The sequence below is a fragment of the Vicia villosa genome, linkage group LG3 (assembly GCF_029867415.1).
Source record: "Vicia villosa cultivar HV-30 ecotype Madison, WI linkage group LG3, Vvil1.0, whole genome shotgun sequence".
Lineage (NCBI taxonomy): Eukaryota > Viridiplantae > Streptophyta > Magnoliopsida > Fabales > Fabaceae > Vicia > Vicia villosa.
In genome coordinates this window covers 172,396,963-172,401,725 of record NC_081182.1, presented here as the reverse complement: position 1 = coordinate 172,401,725, position 4,763 = coordinate 172,396,963, and the positions used below count along the sequence as shown (strand labels likewise).

At 37.1% G+C, this 4,763-nt stretch overlaps 1 non-coding gene across 1 annotated transcript; it reads left to right on the top strand.

The window, feature by feature from the left end:
- Positions 1 to 620: 620 nt before the first annotated feature.
- On the top strand, positions 621 to 727 carry LOC131593749 (small nucleolar RNA R71). The gene has a single exon (XR_009281130.1). It is a non-coding gene; the product is annotated as a small nucleolar RNA R71 (small nucleolar RNA).
- The last annotated feature ends 4,036 nt before the right edge of the window (positions 728 to 4,763 follow it).

Sequence of the window (4,763 nt, the reverse complement as noted above, 5' to 3'; positions counted from 1 at the left end):
GGAAGTCCTTATTGGTTTGTTGTTGGGAAGCTATAAAGTTTTCCATCATGATTTCTAGATTCGACTTCCTAGGGGCGTTTTGAGCAGCTACAGGCGCTTTTTGATAGCCAGGTGGGACAGCAGGTGCTTGTCCAAGCGCGTACAACGCGTTGTTGTTCTTATACGAAAAGTTCGGATGGTTTTTCCATCCAGGGTTATACGTGTTAGAATAAGGGTTTCCTTGAGCATAATTTACTTGATCAGATGGGATTCCAATCAAGAGTTGGCATTCGGCAACTGTGTGTCCAGTTAATCCACAAATCTCGCAGTTAGGTGCGACGGCAGCAGCGGTGGCTGAAGGAGTGATGGTTAAGTTTTCGATCTTTTGAGTTAAAGCGTCTACTTTAGCATTAACGCGGTCTATACCACTTATTTCGTACATTCCTCCTTTGTTTTGGGTCTTCTCTAGAGCGGCTCGTTCTCCACCTCATTGGTAATGGTTTTGTGCCATGTTCTCTATGAGGTTGTATGCTTCATCATAGGGTTTGTCCATTAGTGCTCCGCCAGCAGCGGCATCTATAGTCATTTTAGTGTTATAAAGGAGACCACCATAGAAAGTATGGATGATCAGCCATGGTTCGAGTCCATGATGAGGGCATAGTCTAAGCATGTCCTTGTATCGTTCCCAAGCTTCGAAGAGTGATTCGTTATCTTTCTGGGTAAATCCGTTGATTTGACCTCTTAGCATAGCGGTTTTGCTAGGCGGAAAGTATCTTGCTAAGAATACTCTTTTCAGTTCGTCCCATGTAGTTATGGAATTAGAAGGTAGGGATTGAAGCCACGCTCTAGCTCTATCTCTCAAGGAGAAGGGAAAGAGACGTAATCGAATAGCTTCGGAACTAACATTGTTAGCTTTGACAGTGTCGGCATATTGCACGAACACAGATAAATGGAGGTTGGGGTCATCTGCAGGGCTTCCAGAGAATTGATTCTGTTGAACAGCTTCTACCAACGAAGGTTTCAGTTCGAAATTGTTCGCCTCAATCGCAGGTGGTGCGATACTTGAGTGCGGTTCAGCGCGTGAAGGAGCGGCATAGTCTCTAAGAGGACGAATAGCAGCCATCTCTAACTTCGGGGTAATTTGATTGATTTGATCAGTAAAGGTCAATTCCTGATTAATCGGAATTGGTGCTACTTCGGGAAGATTGCGAGCTCGACGTTTGACGTTAATGAAATGTTCGATCTCGTTATTTCGTTGTATTAAATCTCCTCCTTGTGAACGATTATTTGGCATACAATCGTCCAGAAAGAAAGGAAAGAATTGCCCTAGTCTCTACGGTGTAACAGTGAGTTACGATATCGAATTAAATAGTCCCCGGCAACGGCGCCAAAAACTTGATCGCGACTTTACGTGTCTATTAATCTGATGACTGCAAGTGCACAGTCGTGTCGTGTAGTTTTAAAAGATATCGAATCCACAGGGACTATGAATCGATCTACCGTTATCTAAGGTTACTATGTAAAGCTAAGGCTACTGATATTTTGATTGTTCCTAAGGGAAAGTGATTGTGAATATTAAGAAATATAATAATAGACGGATATTAGTATGTATTTCGTCTAACTTAAGGTGATCCGAAGGTCCATTGGCTAATGCATAATTCGATTAAAAATCTTTATTAATTCAATTGATTAAAAATCCTCCTCTCAAACTTTCGCTCTGTTGATTTAGATTACTATCCTAACTCGTAATGTACGCTTTCGCCATCCCATTATATTTTAGAAAAGTTCTTTGGAAACAACGTAATTAATAAAATGCTCGTTTTATGAAGTCGTTATCTATTTAAATCCCCTAATCTCAAACTTTCGCTCTGTTGACTCGGAACATGCTAATATCCCTAACGTACGCTTTCGCCATCCCGCTCGGGTGTAAAAACATTTTTTGAAAATAAATAAGTTCTAATTAGTATTAATACGCTTTCGCCATCCTTAAAACTAATGTCCTATGTCTACTATCCAGTTAAAGATCTCAAACTTTCGCTCTATTGATTTTAACTTTTGACCGTCTTAACCCCTCAAACTTTCGCTCTATTGGTTTTAAGACTTACTAATTAAATTAGACATACAAACCAAAAACAAGTGATATTTAATAAAATATAATTAAGCCAATTTATTTCGGATCCCACAGTTAACTTACTTTACATACCGATATCTTAGTTAATTAGCCAGACATATTAATAGGGTTAAGCATGCATAAATTAATTTGGCTTATAATAAAAGGCATGTTAAATGGCATATAATATATCATGCAATAATAATATAAATAAAGGCGGTAAATAATAAACCTGAATAAAATAAATTGCAATTGAATCTTGAAGTATCGAACTTCCACCACATGTTGGCTGGATCGTTCTTCGGAATTAAATGGACAGAAATTAAAAACAAGGAATTAAAATGAAAAATCTAACGTAAGGCTAGATTTATAAAAGGTTCACAACAATTTCCGGTGTAGAAATTGTTATGAGAAAATAAGACTGTTTAAATGAAAGAAGGAAGAAAAATAGCAATCGCGGAACAATTTCGGCAGCACTTCGTTAGCAGAAAATCGGACAGTTTGAAGTGAAGTGGCTGCCTCTATTTATAGGCGAGCCTTTGTAGTTGGAATGCGTGAAAGTAGGAACTTCTCAGACTGGGGCTTGGAGACGCACGTCTCCACTTCTTTAGGGAGACTCAGCACACGACTTGAGACGTGCGTCTCAAGTGGAGAAAATATAGGGAGAGCTGGAGACGGGCGTCTCCTCATCGTGACGTGGCAGAGAGAGACGTTGGAGACGGGCGTCTCCACGTGCTCTTTAGGTCTTTCCAGCTCCTTCGTGGGCTGGTGTGTCTCTTTGGGCCTTTGGGTCTCCTTTTTGCACCTCTTTTTCACTTCAGCACCCCTTTTTCATCTTTTAGGCACAAATAGTGGTCATTTTAGCTCCATTTCTTCTCCTCTTCACAAATAGTCTCAATAAGAGTGTAAAACCTGAAACAAAGAAAATACTCGCATAATATCGTAATAAAACAATATAATAAACGGAAAATGCTATAAATATCTACGGATTTCAAGCTAAATATACGATATAAAATCGTGTTATCACTCTTCCACTTCTAATGTCGTAATGGAGGAGATGGTTCCCAATCACAACTTATGGAGTCCTGTTCTCCTAGTTGTTGTCTTTTTAAGCAATCATTGTTTTCTAAAGTTTCATGTAGCCCCCACGAGACAATTAATGGGGTATTTTATTTTTTCCTTGTTCAGTTGTCATGCTTCATTTTAGAATTGTTTTAAACATATTGGAAACATATTAACTTGCATGGATGTATCTATAAAACAAATGCATAACATTATCAGAAAATTCAACTAGTACTGTTAGTTCTCTGGTTTTAGAGTTGGCTTAATTTTTGTAAGAAAAAATAATAGGATCAATACGTATAAATATATAAGAACAACAGGTACAACAAAGAGTCCCACTGGAATGGTAAAACATGTTATGTTGGGGCAATTCAACATCTGGAATAACATGTCACATGGGATGTTACGACATCATGCCTAAGCTGAAGAGAAGAGTTTAATTAAATCTATGTGATTTAATTAACACAGAAGATTGCAGAATATTCATGGATATTGTAAAAATTAAATAAATGTGTGATATATTATATGACAGGTCTGAAGAATCAATATGAAGATTTGAAGAATCAATCAGAAGAATCAAATCTAAATATTGAAGATTTTATAGTTTCTAATTATAGAGATATTCTCTGAAACTAACAGATTGAAGACCTTGACTGTTGTCATACCCCAAAATTTGCCCATACTATTTTTCCTATTCAAATTCAAATCAAGGTACAAAGCTCCAAGACACCCTCTCCTAAACAAGGCTCAGAGAATTAGGGTTTTGTTGTTCTGAGGGAAAATCAATGAACCAAAGGCTCCAAGGCATCCCATATGGTCTATGATACCCCACACTACCTCCATGACAAATTTTAGGTCTCAATTCAAAAGATTGATCACTCAATTGCTCAGAAAGTCAACAGTCGACTAGTTTGACCTAAAAGTTAATTGTCGTCAAAGTACAGTCAAAACTCCTGATTTTTGGTCAACATCCTCATATTGAAGTATCATTCACCATTTGATCAAGAATTGATCATGGTTCATCAAGGAAAGATCAGAAGTCAACAATTCCAAAAGTTTCTAAATCAGGGTTTTCATAGTAGAAAGTCAACTGAACTTTGACCAGCCATAACTCCTACATGGAACATCAGAAATTTTCCATCCAAAGCTCATTTTGAAGGAAATTGAATTCTCTACAAATTTATCTCTCACAAGCCAAGTCTCAAAATGCTTCATTTGAGAGATATGGATCAAAAGATTACAGGTCCTTTTTGAAAGTCAACCAAGAGAAGTTTTTTGTCAAAGCCAATATCATCAAGATAAAATCCTCAAAGGAAAAAAAGCGTCCAAAGTGGCTTGTAGAGGACATCTTGAGGTTTCCAAAAAGTCCTAGAACTCTTCCATACCTTAAAAATTAAGGGAGATTTTCCTTGCTAAAGTTGGACAATTGTGTGAAACTATACAAAAGGGAAAATGGTGAATTTTGATGTTTTGGAGCATTGGGCCAAGTTCTTAAATCTCAACCATGTCCAAGAGCTGTATGAAGACTTTTAAATCAATTATTCTATTTTTATGATATTTATTTTTATTTATCTTAATTTTTATTCTTTTAAATATTAAATAAATAAGGTAA